This window comes from Pyxicephalus adspersus, chromosome 4 (genome assembly GCF_032062135.1).
Source record: "Pyxicephalus adspersus chromosome 4, UCB_Pads_2.0, whole genome shotgun sequence".
In the NCBI taxonomy this organism is placed as follows: Eukaryota; Metazoa; Chordata; class Amphibia; order Anura; family Pyxicephalidae; genus Pyxicephalus; species Pyxicephalus adspersus.
In genome coordinates this window covers 21,426,203-21,446,060 of record NC_092861.1, presented here as the reverse complement: position 1 = coordinate 21,446,060, position 19,858 = coordinate 21,426,203, and the positions used below count along the sequence as shown (strand labels likewise).

The 19,858-nt window shown below is 37.6% G+C and overlaps 1 protein-coding gene across 2 annotated transcripts in view; it reads left to right on the top strand.

Annotated features, from left to right (window-relative positions):
- Positions 1-19,858, top strand: part of HPCAL1 (hippocalcin like 1) — a 106,189-nt gene that overhangs the window by 44,824 nt on the left and 41,507 nt on the right. For both annotated transcript variants that reach the window (XM_072407537.1, XM_072407536.1), the window contains one exon: positions 16,399-16,470. The gene's annotated coding sequence lies outside the window, so the exon portion shown is untranslated. The remainder of the gene's footprint in view (positions 1-16,398; positions 16,471-19,858) is intronic.

Below are 19,858 nucleotides of genomic sequence, written 5' to 3'. Positions count from 1 at the left end.
TTTAGGAATGGTTATCATCATTTATATAAAACTGTATGGGACTGACCCCTTCTCCCTTCCCTCCTTCCTTCTCCCCTCTCTTATAATCTCCATTTTCTTTATGTTCTACTTAGATATTTGAACGATTCTTCATTGTTTATAATACATAAATGATTTATCTTAAACTTTGCAAAATCTCAAAATAATGTTTTTAAAAGAAGTTTAATGGCTTCCAGTGAGTTAAACTCTCATGTATAAGAAAATATACCAAAGGTTTCCTCTTACCTATTTTGTTCTGGGGTCAACTGTAATATTTTGAATTCCAGTCTTGTTTTTAGTAGCATTGGAGTGGCGGTTCTCTCCTTTTTTTTATATATATTTTGTATTTAGTTATTTATAATTTGCGGTGCTTCTATCGCATGAGATGTCTATAAACGGTTGACAGCCAGTTATGGTATTTTGACATGGCACATGATTGGGCTCTCCACCTGGGTTTTGAATTTTTCTTCTCTCTTTTTCAATATTGCGTCATCAAGCCAGCAGAGCATCAACCACATTTACAAAGCACAACGCTGCAGGTGATCGCATTCATTACAAAATACTCTTGGAATCTGGGTCACAATAAAAGGGTATTTGACAGTTGGGGCATAATAGACTACTACTAATACTACTACTACTAATAATACTAAGAGTGCAGTCAGTAGGACGTGGTCATAATTATAGGGCTTACAGGATACCCACAAATTACTGGCAGCACTAAATTGTTTTTGTGCATATGTATGTAGTTCATAAATTTAAAATGCGAATAGGAAATTGTGGCTTACAATGCATTTGCATCTTTACTGATGTGTAAGCTGTCGGCAAAGTTTAAATCAATAACTTGTCAAGTCTGCATGAATAAATTCTTGACGTGTCACAATACACACCAATATTTGAGTGGTAATCGATAGCTGTAATAAGTGTTACACTTGCATACGCTTGCCCTTTAAATTAAATCAATTGGAGCTTGGGCTGATTTATTGAAGGAAATGGGAGCAATGTTTTGGGGAGGATTTTGAATTTGGGTTCTTTAAATACAGAACCAAAAGGGATGTCGTCACGCAATATGCTACAATACGTTTATCCGATGTTATGGTCCAGGGATGGAGCTGTTGTAGAACTAGAAATCGGGCATTGAAAGTATTGGAGACCCGGGCTAAAATTTGGAGTAAAACTTTGCAGTGTAATTAAGGAGGTCACCTGGGCTGGGTGTTGATGTTTAGAGCTACCAGGAAATGGAAAGCGACATGACTTCTAGGCATTGAATGTATTTATAAATTGGCAGTGAATATAATAGATGTAAAATATCCACATCTTGAGGAGGCAGAATGAAATCTGCGAAACGAGTCGAACGTGAATACTTTGAAACATGAATCATTTTTTGTGATGGATTAAGGAACCGAAAGGGTTCAATGCAATATACTCTACAGAATATCCGCCCAGTATGAGATATATATATATATATATATATATATATATATATATATATATATATATATATGTTTGTTTTTTTAAAAATTAAGCAGAACTTTCTGTAAAAACTTTTGTAATGTTTATAATTATTTTAAGTTAGCACAGCGTCTTAAAAGGTCACAATTTCTTCAAAACCAAAAACGTAGATCTAAAAATTCAGTATATTTAGATGAGAATTGTAAACCTAATTTATAGGTCTAATTTAGAGTCCTTTTTTTTCCCCTTGTTGATAAAATTGTCAATGTATGCCTGCGTCTATTTTCCGTCGGTGCTATGGAAAATGGGATTATATAATAAAGACAAGGCTTTATTTCCCTTTTAAATCCTGTCACCCATGAAAAGTAAACACTGTGCTAATAAGATAGGAGTAAAGATGGGTGCATTGTAAGGCTGAGGAACGGAGTCCTCATAATTTACTCATGAATCAGAGCTGGTCGTTTGTCCTGGAATAGTTTGTTTGCCGTAGCCTAAAAAGCTCAACGCTGGATTTCTATTCATGCAGGAAGCTCGGTAATCCCTGTAAGCCGCTACAGTTTACTCTACAAAGAGCAGCCATACAGAAACTGTATTTACTCAAGCAAATATTAATTGGTAGAAAGTAACTGATGTGCTTACAAATATCCAAAGTACAAATAATTTGTGGAAATGTGAAGACCATAGGGCAATTTTAGAGGGTAGCTAAGCCTGCAGAGCTAGAGGGCTGCACATGTGTAGCCATGGCATATTCATATTGCCTGGGATATAGACATTCAACACACACATTCAGTAGTATACAGTATTTTTATAGCAATTTAACCCAAAATAAAAAACACACTTGACTTTAATTCCACAGATCAGTCTATCCATTCGGAGGTTTACTTCATTGGGTCCTGCGTTGTCCCGGTATCCCTCTTCGGCCCAGCTCAGAGGAAGCACCAGACACCAACATTTTCTTCTCTCTTCTTTCGGGTTCTTCTTGCTGCATCACCCAATCTCGCACTGCGCAGACACACGATTGGGGGAAAAAAAGATTGACAATCTCACTGCTCATGCGTGAGGTTGACCGTTTTTTTTTTTTACTAGTGATGAAAGGGCCCCTTCTGCGCATGCCTGAAGTTAGGGCATGCGCAGAAAGAGCAGCCAAGAGCCTCTCAGGATGTGTGACGTAGGTATCCCAGGAGGCTTTGAGCTCCAATTCTGTCTTGATCACTTCGGAGATCCATTAAATCAAACATGCGGTGTGGTGTTAGGTCATACAGAAAAATCCAGACCATTAATTTTTTTTCTCACAACCCTTTCTTTGCACTCTTGTCATATTAGGAATTGATTCTATTGAGCAAAGGAGGGTTAGGAAGTACATGCTTTATTTTATTCTATAGGAACTTTGGGTCTGAATTAGGAAATTAAACCGTATTTGGCAACATTCTGGTTCACTTGGACTTCAGGCAATGTGGTAGTCATCACATGTACAGTAAGGCTACGTGCACATGTTCAATGGTTCTTGTCTGAATCTGGCATGTCTACAGCGCTCGTCGCCCAAACCACCATCCTGGCAGATCCACGTACGATGGACGACGAAGGATCATAATGGAAGTGTAGGGGGAGAAAGCACAGCGGGATGCCGCTCCATAGAGCAGAGCCATGCTGTATGTACAGCACTCGTTCATGCATCATGCAGTCGTTGGAAAGGATCGTGAAAGATCCTTTCCAAAGACAATTATGGCATGTGTGTACGTAGCCTAAGGCCACCAAGAATCTCAATCAACATAAATTTTGCCAAACCATTACAAGTGACCTGCTAACTTTTTCAAAAGACTTATTTGCCTGTGTATTGTTGTAAAATGCTTTGAAGATGGGAATATAAATTGAAGATACTGCAATGCTGGAAACCCTGCCATATATTTATTCTTGTCTGTGCCCCTAGTGAAGGATAATCTTTCCTTTTGCTGTTTAAATTTTTACCCATCCAGTTAGATTAGGATTTTCTCCACCACAAGAACTGAAGCCATTACACAGATTTTCCAGCGTTAATAAATAGACCTCATTATTTTGGTATAAACCAGCATCATGTGTAATTGAATTTGCACGAAATTGATGATAATTGGTATTCTGACCTATTATTTTGTACTTTCCTTGCTTCTAAAAAAATGATTATCTGGTGTTAGAAATGTATAAAAGTTTACTTTTGTTAGCTGGCCAGAAAAAAAACTTTATTTTCATGCCTGGTATCCTCAAACATGGACACCTGAACATGACACCCTATATGGGTAAATGTGAACACTCAAGTTATTGGGTTTAAATGTTTCCAGTAATGGGTACTGTTACTGCTGTAACATACAAAAGATGTTTAAGATGATTGGTGGATGAATTGTAATGTTATTTACAAGCTTGATCTTAAAACCAAACCTAAACCAAGTACTTGACCTCATAAATGCTGTTTAAAGAGTGTATAGACACAATTTCCCAAACACATTCCAAAGTCTGGTGGAAACCCTTCCCAGAACATAGAGGCTGTTTTAGCTGCAGAAGAAGCCTACTAGTACCATATTCATGGCTTTTGGTTTTGGAATGAAGTATTCAGTCTATAGGAGGAGGTTCTATAGATTGCTTTAGGAAAAAGTGTAATTGTTTCCAGAAGCACAGACTGTATGTGAATGTTAAGGTTAAAAGGAATGACGCTAGACGCTGTTGATCCAAGGAACATTCAATTGCTTTACAAGATGGAAGTATTTTCCCCACATTTTCTGGTGTACTTGATGGATTTTTTTGGATTATGTATTTTTTTTTCCCAACCTAAGTATGTAACAAGCTCAAATAAATGTGTTGGTCAGGTGTTCATTTACATATGGCATAATAGTAGAAGAATCAGCCTTTCTCAACCCTTTTTGCATAGGGAAACCCCTGAAATAAACTTCAGATCAGATAATTTTCAGATCAGCGGGAAATGCATCTTGCATTGCTGGCCTTTGGGAAGGACATCATTTCTTACTGAGCTAAAAAGATCATTCGTGTCAGTTAAACTGACCTGAAAGGCACAAATTTCCCGTTGCCTAAAGCAGAACTAAACTAAATAAAAAAAATCACACTTACCTTTAACTTCAATGGAGTTGTTCCTTCCCACGATCCTGTACCTCGTCGTCGTCTTCTTTGCATTCCTGCTACGTCACCCAATCTCACATTGCACAGGTGCAAGATCGGGTGACGTAGCCGCTCTAAGGGGGAGAAAAAAAGAGCCCTGTGCATGCGTTAGTTTGGCGTCTTTCTCTGGTAAAATGCCCCGAGACCAACCAAGAAGTAGCAGCCGAAGCCTCCCGGCATTCATGAGGTAGGTATTCCGGGAGGCTCAGCTCTCCCATTAAGTCTTTGATGGCTTAAAGGAGGTGTTGCAGTAAAAAATGTACTGTATTTATGTAAAGTAAAAAATGTTAGGTTTAAATACGCTTTAACACCCCCAACTGTAGGGTTCCATGACATCCTGTTTAGAAACACTGTAGTATAAAGTTCAATAGAAATGCTTTAAAAATAGAACTATGCTGAAACCCATTTGGATAATATAAGTCTTGCAACATATTACCTTATGAACCAATGCTGTGCCTAACCATTAAAAAACATTGAAAATCGGTCTGCAAATAACTCAAATCAACACAAGTCTTGAATACTACATTTTTTCTTCAGTCAGTGGGTAAAGTGTTAAACAACTTTTCCATTACAAATATGACTATTATGTACTAGTTGAATTTGCTTTCGTCTGGTTTGTTATTATAGACCAGGCTTTTAGGTTGTGGCAGTGGGGGCAGGAGTTAGTGTTGTGTCTCCACTCATCAGTATGGACCCCTCTTTTATACAGCAAACAAATCTGTACCATTAGTGCAGGCCCAAGAATGCACAGTGTGCTGTGGGGTTTCGGTGTGATAGGTAATGTTTGCACAGAAACACAACGGATCTGTAAGAGAAACCTCTAGGACCTCTTTTTCCTGTTTTTTTTTTTTTTGTTTTTTTTGTTTTTTTTTTTGCTTGATGTTAATGTTTTTATAGTAAGAAATCAAATAGTCTATAAGTGTGATACTTCTCCCACCTCCTAGATTGTAAGCTCTTTGGGGCAGGGTCCTCTCCTCTTCCTGTGTCACTTGTATCTGTCATTTCCTACCCCTATTTAATGTACAGCATTTCGTAATATTTGGCGCTATATAAATCCTGTTTAATAATAGGAACATCTCAGAAAGCAGGGAGGCCTGGAATTCTCCTATTTTGTCTGCTTGCAGCATCTGCTGCTGTTTGTGTCGTTGGTGTCAGATTCAAATTGTATTCCCTGGTATTGCAAAGGATAGAAGGCAGTTAGAAAAGCATGCATTGCATGAAATCATAGAACACCCCTAGAGTAGTGCTGGGATCCTGCACTTCCAGAAACAGAAGGCTAAATAATTTTATGGTTTACAAAGTAATGGTAATCAATAGGAGTGTATGTAGAAGTATATTTCACATATTTATTGTTGTATGGAAATGCATGAAGTCCACATGAAGTCCAACATATCCTTGCAAACAAAGCAGAGAAGCCAGAAAAGTCCACAAAAAAACAAGTAAAATGTGAGTTCCAAAAGTGTTTCAAAGTGGGAATAGAAGGTAGTTTCTGCTCTGTAAGTTGTGGGTAATGCCTAATCATGCTATGGATCCACTTATTGGTCACATGAGTAGGATATTAAGATATGCAAGTTATGTTAGAGTATGGCACATCTATAGATACATTCCCATATTAGGAAAAATAACAGAATAATAACAAAAGTATGTAGTCTAGAAATAAAAGCTAGTTTTGCATGTTCTCCTTTTTTTCTGCTTTACATTCCTGGAACAAATTAAAATTCCAAGGTATGCATGCCCATTCACATTACAATGTGTTGGTAGGAAGCAATAAAATATAACAAATTGATTTTAATTATTTGCAGTAGGTCTTTGTTTATTAAAAATTTGGTTTTATGCCTTGTCTATTGAAGTGTTGAACTTGCGTGAGTCCTTTTAGGCTGCTGTATCATTCTACAGGCGAATGACCTTCACCTAAGTCAAGCACACAATGCCAGCCAAATCTGGTGCGAAGTTGGCTACTTTACTAAAAATGTGTACACTGCAAACACTGCTCTAGGGGCGGCAGTGAACTGGATAGTTGGAATCTTTTGGGCTTGTATGATAGTTAAATGATATTTTCAAGCATAAATTCAAGTAGCTGGGAGCTGTTTTACCTGCTAAATGTTACTATGCTATGTGCATCATTCCAAAAATGTACATATCTCCAAATTAAAGCTAGGAGGTTGATGCCACTTTCTCTGTTTGAAATGTAAAAACAGAGGCAGACTTTTTTGAGCTTATCTTTCTGTTCTCTCAGCTCTCCAAACCTATCACCATGTTCCATGTCAGCTTATTTCCTGCTCTTCCCTCTCCTGTACAGGATATAGCAAGGGGATAGTTACATAGCAGTTCAACCACTAGGGATCATAGATCAACCACAAGGGAAATAAACATATCCTAGATAAATAAATCCTATGGACATAGTTGGTCCAGAGGAAGGCAAAAAAAAAACCTGGTACAATTTGCTTCAACAGGGAAAAAATGTCCTTATTCCATGAGGCAATCAGTTCTCTGAATCAACAGTCTCTGTTATCTTTACTTTAAAGCCTTAATACTCATTTATATTCTGTGCTTCTAGAAAAGCATCCTAAAGCAATTTATAGTTCTTGCAGAAACAACTTCCTGAGGGAACCGATTCCATATTTTCACAGACCTTACTGTGAAGAATCCCTTCCTTATCCAGAGCTTAAACTTATTTTCGTCCAGACTCAGAGTGCCCCCTTGTTCTTTGTAAAGTGAATAATTGGGGAAAAATTCTCTATATGGGCCATTTATATATTTAAGGGTGATCATATCTCCCTTAAATGTCTCTTCATAAGGGAAAATAGATTCAGTTCAGCTAATCTCATAGCTGAGCTCCTCCATTCCTTTTATTAGTTTAGTTGCCCTTCTCTGCACTCTCTCCAATTCCACAATGTCCTTTTTGTGAACTGGTGACCAAAACTGGACTGCATATTCCAGATGTGGTCTGACCAATGCTTTGTACAGGGGCAGAATTTAACTCCATCTCTGCAGTCTATTCCTCTTTTGATACAAGAAAATATTTTGCTAGCTTTTGATATTGCAGCTTGGCATTGCATGCTGTTAAGTATATGATCTACTAGAACCCCCAGATCCTTTTTCCATTTCTGCCCCCCCCCCCACAACTGTATTCCCCCCTAGACAGTATGAGTCATGCATATTGGTAGCCCCCAAGTGCATAATTTTACATTTATCTATATTAAATATCATTTGCCACTTGGCTGCCCAATCAAACAGTACATTCAGGTCTTCTTATAGATTATAGACATCCTGTATGGACTTAATTCCATTACATAGTTTGGTGTCATCTGCAAACACAGAAATGGTACTTTTAATCCCAAACTGTCATTTATTAAGATGTTAAAAAGTAAAGGCCCAACACTGAACCCTGGGGTACACCACTAATAACCTTAGACCATTCAGAGTATGAATAATTAATCACTACTCTCTGGATGTGGTCCTTAAGCCAGTTCTTTATCCATTTACAGATTGACTTTTCCAAACCTTTTGCCCCTAACGTGCATATTACCCATCTGTGGGGTACAGTGTCAAATGCTTTAGCAATGTCCAAGTGCACTATATCAATTGCTATTCCACTGTCTACCTGTTTACTTACTTCCTCATAAAAAGAGAGTAATTTTGTTTGACAATTTCAGTCTTTCTTAAAGCCATGCTGACTATCACTTATAATATTTTCTAGCAGAAACTTCTCTATGTGGTTCTTTATCAAACTTTCTAGGACCTTTCCAACTATTAAAACTAAACTAACTGGTCTGTAGCTACCTGGAAATGGCTTTGCTTCTTTTTGAAGATGGGAACCACATTGGCCTTATGCAAATCCATTGGGACCAAGCCAGTGATTAGAGTCTCTAAAAATTAGAAATAATGGCTTTGAAATAACTGTGCTCAGCTCTTTGAGGACACATGGATGTAATCTATCAGGTCCTGGTGCTTTGTCAACCTTCATTTTGCCCAGCTGTTTCTTAGTCATATCAATTTTAAATGTGAACAGTTTAAGGCAATGACATTGCTAATATGAATTTTGACTTGAACTCTGCCATTTTCCTTTGTGTACACAGGGCTAAAAAATGTTTAGTAAATCCACCTTTCTTTGTCTCTAGTTACCAATCCAGAAACATTCTTTTAGGGGCCTACATGCTCAGATCTGATCTTTTTGCTATTAATATATTTAAAAAAACATTTGGGGATTTGCATTCACCTAAATCCTTCCCCTAACACAACAGGCCCCATTCCATTTAGGTGCAAACCATCTCTGGCATACAGGTTGTACCCCAATGAAAATTGAGCCCTGTGCTTTAAGAACTCAAATTCCCTATTACACCAGGACGTAAGCCATGCGTTTAGCTGTCTAAGCTCCCTCTGCCTTTCCTGTGTTGCGCATGGCACAGGCAATATTCCAGAGAATATAACCTTGGAGATCCCTACCTTCAACTTGAAACCTAGTTCTTTAAACTGATTTTTAAGGATCTTCCATCTATCCTTTCATTGGTTCCAACATGGACCCAGACAGCTGGGCCAAGCCCAGCCCCTCCCAGTAATTTGTCCACTTGGTCCACCACATGCCGAACCCTGGCACCAGGGGGACCGGAAACCATTTTGTTAAAGACATCCGGGCGAGATGGTTTTAACTCAAATAGTTCTACCTCCTTAGTTTTATAAAACATATTTAATGATGTATTGTTTACAGCACTGCAATATTTTAGCACCTCATATCTTCCTGGGGAGCTTCAAAGGTAAAAAAAAGTGTAGGTAGCATTGCTGACTGTTAGCAATTCCCCCACTGTTAGTAGCCTAACTGTCATGCAGATCCCATAGCTGACTTAGAAATATTCAGATCAAACTTGACTTTACGGACTATGTAACTGTTTCAGGTAAGTTATTTAAAGGACCAACTGGATTCTCTCTGCAGATTTACTTCATTGCCAACTGTTTGATTTAATTCCCTTACTTTGGAAAGGTTTTCTCATCTGTTGTGCCTCCAGGGCAAAAAATTAAAAGATCCTTTATGGGACACCTTTAGCCAAAAATAGGACAGCAGTTCTATACCTTTCCTTCTACATCCGAACAAACAAAATATCTTTTTATGCTTGGTCACACTTTTTGTCTATTACTGGGAATCACATCTTTGTTCTGTGATATCAGATTTGTACAACATTGACAACTCAGACATTGTAAACATTGTAACCCTGGGGCCAGTACCTGCTGAAAATATTGCACAGTTCGGCAGACCTTGCTGTTCTCTTTAGTTTAGTTTATTGGGTTACATTTTTATCTGTAACTTTACCTATTAGGTTTGACATCTTGTAGCATATTTAAAAAGTAGTCAATGAGACTTTCACCAAACTGGTGTTGATTCAATCCATTTCAATAAAAGCGTGCACCTGGAAGATTCACTTTCGGTAAATTATTGGTGAATGTTGTTACTTTACATATGCCTTTGCAGTGTTCTCCCCAGAAAAGGTTTTTTACTGGGTGGGAAGGAGCAGTAAGCGGATGGCAGCCAATTGTGACTTGACTTTTCAGTAACCACCCAAATACAGCCGGGTGGTTACTGAAAAGTGCCGGGTGGTGAACCAAGCTAAAAGGGGCTGGGTAGAGCACTACCTTTGTATTTGTTTATCTGGTTACAGACAAATGACATATCTTTACCTGCTACTTTTTATTAAGAAATGCCTCCTAAACGCATTAGTATTGTTGCTTTGAATTCTTTTTATAAATCTTTTTACAAGCAGGTACACAGAGTTCCCCGGCTCAGGAGATATTTTTAGTGCTGACAATTTTCAGAAAAGGTGAACTCTCGTCATACCCCTGATCACGCTTCCTATTCTTGAAGTAGACAGGTGCACCATTGAGACTGGAAATAAATGAAAAATGGCTTTCAGCACTTTAAAACACCTACAAAAAGATTAATATTGCCAGAACACACCCACTAGAGCGCTACAATGTGGGTTGATAAAATGAGCTGTTCAGCCCATAGCAACCAAATGACATCATGTTTTCAGTGTAAATAAGAAACCAAATTTCACCCATTGCTCTGGGCGTCTCGTTTTTATACCAGCATCCAAAAATAAGCAATACCATGTCATTGTTCGAAGTGTATTGTGGGGGTGGACAGCTAGGAGCAACATCGTAACACTTTTTACAATTTAATAGTAGATATTCTTTATACAGCTGAACTAAGACAATAGTGATAAAAGGAAACCTGAAAAGGAAGTTGAGTCCAAATGAAGGAGTTCTGTGCCATAAACACTAGGTTATGATTGTGTTGTATATGTATAATATATGTTTATTTATGTATATTATATGTTGTATATTGGCCTACCTGAATGGGCATTAGTTGATTGGCAGGCCTTCACTTTACATGGCTGTGTTATATCTGAAGTATGGCTTCATTTATTGTTTTGTAATAAGCTACAAAATAAATACATCTACTTCCCCAGCCCCATATTCCCATTGTATGGTGGGGATTACTCCCAGAATCAAACTGCGAAGGCACCTGCCATTCTTAACATGTGTATGGAGCAATTTAGATTGTGAGTATAGATAAAAGGTTGACCTTCCATATTCAAAAAATGTTCACTGGGGTTCTGTCTTCATTTTGCAATGAAAATGTCAACTTTTGTGCTGTTAAACTGCTTTTAAGTGCATTTTGTTACATTAGAACTAGTCCCTTTTTGATTTCTTTTTTTTAAATGGCTTTCTTTAGTCATCAGCATTAGATAAAACCATTAATTTTGTTTTGTTTTTTTTTTTATTCTGTGGCATTTACTAATTGTCATTTCTCTTGCTGAATTTACTTTGTTGACCACATGCTCACATTTATAACCAGTACGGAAAGTGCCCAGTAAGGGACACTATCGGGAGCCCATGTGGAGCCCACACTTTCCATGTACTGCACCCATTGTCTTATATCACTTAAAGCAGAATAATCACAAAAAGACACCCTTATAGAATAAAAGCTGTTGATCCCTCAGCGATACTGGTCCCATCAGTCCTGCACAGCCCCATCTTCCTTCTTTGTTCCGGCGCAGAATGGACACCAGGCACCGCCATCTTTCTCTTCTTCTGGGTTCTTCTTCCAACGTCATCTGATCTTGCACTGCACAGGGTCAAGATCAATTGACATAGTTCCATAAAGTTTTTTTTTTTAAAGTGCTGCTCACTCTACATGCATGCAAAACAAGTAAAGTAAAAATATGATAATAGATTCAATGGGAAATGGGTTTATATGAGTAAAACTATAATGGGGTTTTGTGCTGTATTCTGTTCAGAAGATTTCACTTTCTGACACAGCCACAAATCATATAGTTATTAAGGTTTTATTAAAATGTGTGCTGTGCACGTGGATGGACAGACGACAAATAAAACATTCCCAGGAAATGTATTATTGATTTCACAAGTGTATTAAAGCCATTTAAACTGCATAAATCTATTTATTTTTTTCCGAGATGTCTCTTGGTAGAGTCCCTGAAACAGTATAATTGCTTTTTACTCGGACTTCAAAAAACTTTTGATGTAGTTGGGATAATGGGCTTGGACGAGATTCATTGGTTGACTCCATTCTGTTCTGAAGGATGAAGCTTATCTCTAAAACCTGTTCAGAACTCTGGAAATCCTGTTTGCTGTACCGCTTGTCTGAGGACAGTAATGACCAATCCCAACTGTCTGCTGTAATCTCGTGTCGGCTTGGCGCCTTTCTGAAATGTGGTGTTAGCTGCTATAGTCCAATTTATCTCTGTCAACCTCTCTACTGCCTTTAATTAAATCGGAACTTGTGTAAACATAAAATTAACACCTGTATTGTCTGCGACTTCCATGAACAGTGGTAGGTTTGTTCCCTTACACAACAGACGCAAAAACAACATCATGGAAAATTAAAGAGCAGCTTCTGTGTTTTTTGTTTGTTTATTTTTTTAACATTATATATAAGGTGGCAATTTAGCTTTAGGTTTTTGTTGTATGCTTATAAAGGCTATTACTATTAGGCTGTATACACATGTGCAAAATTGGTTGTTAGAAAGCATCTTTCACAATCCTTTCCAACGACAAAAGACTGAACGATGCATGAACGAGCTCTGTTCATACAGCGCCATTCTGATCACTTTCGTTATAATTATTCAACGTCTGTGGATCCACCAAGACAGTCCTCGGGACGACAAGCACCGTACATACGCCAGATTCTCGCACATGTGTACGTACCCTTAAAGTAACCCTTAAACTGTAATGTAATAAAACAAAATGGTTGCTACCTGAAAGAGAAGAAGTTTCATCATTTGTGGTGAGCGAGTATAACCTTGACCATCTTGAAAAGCTTTAGATGTTGCTGCTTTACAGTCTCTTCCCCCATCGGGTTCTGTGGATCATCTCACATGTTGCGTCCTTTTAGTGTAGTGGCTGCTATAAGAAGCCAGAGTCAAGTGGCAATATGCTATCTAACATACACAGAAGTCTCCTAAAGTAAGGGCCAGTGAACGCAACCACAGCCGCCAAAGTTGTGCATACTGTCCAACACACCTAAATCTTTTGTTTTTTAAAGTGTTTTTAAAACTTTAGTATTTGTATTGTTTTGTAAATCGGTATATATTTGGCAGCAGCCTTTCTTTTATCATTACACATGCAGCCTGCGATTCCTGATTTAAAGACCACCTATTCTTCCTAGCCCTCATGCCCACCTTTAGCAGAACACAAGACCCAGGACATCTTGAGATTTTCTTTTATTGTGATATATTTACTTTTTCATGTTACTATAGCAGATATTTACGCCTATTACTGTATTACAATGTGTTGAGGCTTTGATTTCTCATGTCTTCTAATAGCTAAGGTAAGGGGAGATGACTGGTGGTCCTCTAATAGGTAAGGGAAGGTGGAGGAAGCACAGATTTACAGAATGGATGGGGCAGAAGCAGGCCGAGGTTTGCACTGTGGATCCTCGGGTACAGCTTTCTCTCCAACCAAGAATAGTAAGCATTATAGAAGTGGCATCACCATAGACTAGCAGTTCAGTCTTGGATTATATCACACTGCAGATAGGAATAATGCACAGGAAGCACTCTGCTGTTTTTTAGGAGCAATTGAAGGGTGGTGGTTGAGATTTGTTGTGTTTCTAGATGTCTCCCATAAAGTGGTAAAGCTTAGCTTTGAGTAATCTCCATTGTAATACAGTAAGACGTAAATATGAATCAATGACCTTGGCTCAGCCATAGATAGACATTAGACTCCAAAAACTCCATTTTCCTCATTTATGTTTTAGCACTTAGCCTTGGTTAGCTGACTGAGCACTGCATTTGATTCCTGGCCAGTAGTTCTTTGGTTTGTTCCCAAAACCAGGCACCATCTTCATATAGATTTAAAATTTCATAGCTTTGTCAGTGATAAAATTCATTGTATGTTTATTGTTCTTTTAATCAACATAGAAAATACACTTATAAATGTAAAAATAAAGGAGTAAAGGATGTGCCATAAACTGAGAAACTGGTGTCAAAGGATTTTTGTATGCATTCCACATCCTTGGATACAAAGCCTGGTTTTATGCCTTTACGTGAATATGCATTTTCAACAAATAATGAAAGCAGCATAACAATTCTTAGGACTGAAACCTAATTTAGTTACTGAACACACCCTGCTGTAGTCAGTAATGGTGTTAACAAGTGACATTTTGCCAGGTAGACACCACAGATATACTGCAATCTCTATGCAGTGTTTTTCTGTCACCGGTGACAACATTGCACTACAAAAACAGTATTTATGATCCTTTTAGTTAATAATAATGAAAGTTCTGGTAAATGTACTTTTTATGATGTAACCCCATTTCTTTGGTAAATAGTCATTCATATTAGAATTTATTAAGGTATTTTCCTTATTTTATAAGATCTGGCATACTTCCCCGGGTATCCCTTTTTTTTATTTTCAATTTAAACATCAACAAAAAAGAAAAGTTTCCTTATTCCCTTACTTATTATCAGTTTCCTCTACTGTTTTGTCTGTGGTTGACAGACCCTGCGGTCATGCTTCAGTGACAATTTTTTTTTCTCGTCTTTGCTATGGCTAAGTTTGTTCTTGAACCTCCATGGAGCAATCTGAACTTGAGTTGTTAGTACATTGCATTGTGGGAATTTCCTGATTAAAACACTTGCAAAGTGATATAATTAAGGGCAGTGTAAGAACAGATCTGCTGTTACTAAACAAATCAATAGAAATGTAAAAGCTGTTTATAAGGTCAGGAGTACCTGTAAAGCATTTTACACTGATCATAAATGCAACCTGAAAACATTCTGCACTGGCCAATCTACACAAGCATAACATGTAGTGTTTTTAAATGTCCAATAAACAGATTTTATGCTTTTGTATCAACATCCTTCTCTAGGTTCATGCATGTGCCAGGGAAGGGCATTATGACCTATGACCCTGGAAGGCACACTGGAGGTACAAAATCCTGCCATGTTCTGCCTGTGGGTTGCCAAGAGGGCATAAAGCTTTGTATTTACAATTCCTGCTCCTTCCCAAATACTATGGCAAGTAGATGGGTTTGAATTCTGAAAGTTAAGGGAATAACTTTTCTCAATAGTAATGTTGTATTCTCTGCCTGTCCAACTAATGCCATAAACCGGATTTCATACATGGCCCTTTGGCAATGTAAAAGGGACATAAATAAGGGGATGGGCATAATAATGTGAAAACTAAAAACTAAAGTGTGTATGGATTTTAAGGGAGCTCACATACATCAGGGGGCTTTAGACAAAACTTAAAATAGAAGTATTAGTCCTTACTTGAGATTATTAATACACAGTATTTGATATATTTACAGTCTAAGGTCAATTTTCAGGAGAAGCCAATTAACCTAACTGCATGTTTTTGGAATGTGGGTATAAATGGGAGTACCCAGAGGAAACCCACGCACGGGGAGAACCTTCAAACTCCATGCAGATAGTGATGGTGGAACCTGGGACCTAGCGCTGCAAAGGCCAGAGTGCTAATCTCTGGGCCACCATGCTGCCCATGATGACAGTCAATAGGTCTTGGTGGTTGCATATGGTCCAGTCTATAGTAGACTTCATCTACTAGACTGCTAGAAATAAAAGGCTTTTTAGACTCTGAATCTGTTTTTGAGGTTCCTCCCATCCTGTCCCACACAAGCTTCTAATACTGAAAGACCTAAAACCTTGTTACAATGTGTATCTTGACAATTAAGGACTATAAACTTATATTTTTTAACTTTATGAAAAGTGATCTGGCGCCCACAGACAGTTTACTTTTACAATGATAACAAATTTTTCAGCTTTTTACATTCTGTTTCAACTGAAAAAGTTTCAATACTCTTTATCTAGACACATGAGAAAATCAGCCTGGGTAGAGTTAACAGTGTGATTTTTGAGTTCCAGGAAGAAGCCAGATAACCAAAGATTCTCTGCGAACAGGACCAATAGCAATAAACTGCATGTGTTTAGAGTTCCTTCTATAAATTTTTTTATATACTACTAAATACATCAGTAGTGTTAGTAGTGGCCATTATGCATGATTAGGTCCTGTACTATTTAGAGGGAACAGGACAGATAGGACAGGTGAGGGGAAAAAAGAAAAAAAAAATGCATTATGTCTAAGATAAATTAGTTAATTAGTTCTTAATGTGTTTTTTGTAGCAGGTATCACTATTCCCCAAATTTAAACAATGTGTTTATTATTTTATTAAAAAAAATAATTAAAATAAATTAATATTTTTTTGTCTTGTGTTGATGGATTTTTATCTAAGGTTTTGTTTTCTTTCTTTTGTAGTGCGATAGTGGCAATTTCATTGAATACGTCCTTGTAAAGTTCAAGAGAGGAGCACCTCTTCACAGAGCATAGGTGAGTGTATTAAACAAAGATCAGTACAAGTTGGTTTATGGTCACAAACCTCATATCTGTCACATTTCACGTTCATTGGAATCATTTGGCCATTCTAAGTGGAACATTGTAACGTTTGTGGAAAATTTACTTCATTTTAGCTCTGCTGAACTGCAGTTTCCCATTGAACTCAATTGGAACAGAGACCTTCAAAAATGCAAAACACCTAAAAACTTGTCAAAGAGCTTCCCAGTACAGTTGAGTTCAGTGACATCTGTTATGGATTGGGTCTGTTCTGTATTTGTGATCTAAATTATGAAAATAGCATATTTTATTAAAGAGAAAGTTGCCTGTTTTCAATCTCCTGTTGTTTTTATAGCAGAACTACCTTTGTGCAGGCTATTCCTCTACTGAATTTGCTTACTCTGCATTTTCTGCACACTGTGAGCTTCTCACTGTGCAATGTGAGCCTTTCAGTGTGCATTAGATCTTACAGCTAATTAGGTAGAGCCCATCTCATTTCCTATTTAGAAGTCAGTCAAGCTCTTCTGTCTGTGCTTCATCAGTGTTCAGCCCAAATTTTTTTTTATAAGCTTGGTGCAACAAATTGTGGCAACCCCAGTGTTGTAACCCAACTCATGAGTAACCACCAAAAAATAGCCAGGGAGTTACTGAAAAGTGCCGGGCGGTGCACCCAGCTAAAAGTGACTGGGGAGAACACTGTTCATGTTGCTATAGCTTCTCTGATGAGCCCCTAGTCCTGACAACTGTAATGCTTGGGAGAAGGTATACAACTGCAATGCTTGGGAGAAGTTATAGTAATAAGAAAATGCCTTCATGGGCAAATGTCACGATGGAAAAGAACTGAGCCAAGGTGCTGTGAGCTTTTCTGAAAGTACAACACAATGGCAGCCTACCCTACCATCTATGGACAGAAACACACTCCACAGTCTAAGGTTTGTGATAACTTGAGTGGTTTATTTAGGAAATTCTATTGGCATATTGATAGGAGTGGAAGTAATATAGGCTATTTATTAGCTAATTAAGCTATAATGCAGTAGATGATTGTACTTTCGATACAGAACATCTCCGCCCTTCCTTTCATAGGAACTCTTCATAGACTTTCTATTCATACTTCCCGTCTGTGCATTCTGCATAATGTAAAAACCTGGAGTCTGAGTTCTTCAGGTCAATAAAGTTCAAGTGTTTTTTGTCATATCGTAGCACTTTCAAATTTAATATCCTGAAGATATCTCATTCTACCTGGATATTACGCCATATGGAGTTTTCTGCCCGTAGCAAATTTGTTAATGGAATACTGGCACACTCCAAGCTGTATTATTTCAGTCTCAAAAGTTGATTAAAAAGATTTAATTTTCCACAGTATCAAAGAATATTTAACACTGAGTCATAGTTCATGTAAACCAAGCACATTACAGTTCTGGTTAATAAATCCGCACTATTTACCCAAATGACATTCAGTTCTTCCAGATTGAAAATGATTTATACAATTTAACAAACAGTCAAATTACTTCCACCAAGAAATAAAAATTTAAAGGGGCATTTACTTCCTTCCTGATAACTGTGTATATGGACACGTTATCTAAAAAAGTAAAGATGAAATGGCCACAGTAACCACTCATATGGGAACTGGGTAATTGTTTTATTTTTAGTATCCTGCTGAATATCCTACGCCAACTGCCTGTACATCACCATCAAACCACCATGCCTGCATTGCTGCCCTAACAGAACACCCTTTCATCCTGAGTATACCTTGAATACCAGATTTTCATCTTCCCTGGATAATCCCTTTCCTCATATGAAAATGATTTCCAACAAAATTCTCTAATATTCTCAGTACATCCCCTAATGAAGCTTATCTGTGAAACGCGTCGGCATTGAGACATTTCAATGTTCAGAGGAGTAACAGGACAGCACGGAGGGCTGCTGCATTATCATTTGGATGGATACTCTAGATGATTTATTAGATGATATACTGTGGAATGTGCTCAGGGTATATTATCTGCCGTTATATTGGTTTTGAATTAATTTAAACCCAATGATATGCTGATTATTATATTGAACTGCAATCATGGAGGAAAAATTGTCATAAAAATTGAAAAAAAAATATATAGCCCATGTTCCACAATCTCCTTGACATTCTGAGGCCATGCAGGCACCTTGGTGTGTTCCTAGTATGTAGGAGAGGTTGAACAATCAACACTATCTCCTGAGGAAGCAGACGGTGATTCTCCAAAACGCCTACAGTACATAATATGCACCAAAGTTCCCCCATTCATAAGAACATCAAGGGATGGGAGGGCATGGCTTTCATTTAAAGTTACCTATAAACCTGGAGATACACTTCTAAGGATGACCAGGTTTTTAGAAATATCGAGAATAAATGTTAAATGTGTTGTATGGTCCTATTTTAATAAATTATTGCCAATCGAAATCATAGATAAACTATTACTGCCTTTAAAGTCTCATTGATTTCTTTGTTGGTTTTCTGAATGTATGTTTTGTGGAAGATTTTTTTTTTACATTTCTCAGACGTTTCAATCTTACATGGAACTATTCATTTATAGACATCAGGCTCCATTTCCCATGATATTCCAAATGGGAATGGCTTACCTACGTTCAATGTAATGTACCGAGATTTAATATGCTATTTTGTTTGATTTTTCCTTATGTTTATTCAATATTTGAAATACACGTGAAATATGCCAGTAAACCTTTAAATTAATAGGGAGGGTTAGGTTTTGTACTAATGAAATTTGTAGTACCTTGCTGATCAAATATTTATATATACATAAGTTATAGGGAAGTTATGAAAAAACGGGCACCTTCTTGATCCTTTGCAGGTTTGGTTTAGTACAGAAAATCTGACATTTCTGGATGTATCGATGTAAACCTTTGTCTCCGAGACAAGTCGCCAGATCTCATCACTGCTTCTGTCTGCTCTCCCACATGCCCATCAAACAATCAAATGAGGTTGCTTCACTTCTCATTTGTAATATCTTTAGCAGACCGGCTGCAATGGTGGCTAGATGCCCAGATCTCGCGGCCAGACCCATGCAGACATATGAGAAGCTTCTGGATTATTAAATTGGCTGCATGGACCCAAAGCTTCAAAAAAAAATCTTAGTAACTGATGCTGATTGCAATGTCTGATGTTAACGGCCTTAAGTCATTCTTTCTCATCTACGATATATTATGCTACAGTGTAAGAACAAAATGTTAAAATGTTTATCATTTATTATCTAGTATCTAGTATTATTGGCTGGGTACTAGTGGGTTGACTCTGTGATGATCCTGGGGTAAGTTTTCAGTTATTTGCCTTTCTGTTCTCTCAAAAGGCTCTGAAACATTTGCCAGTGGTGTTTCTGGAATTCCAAATAAATGATTT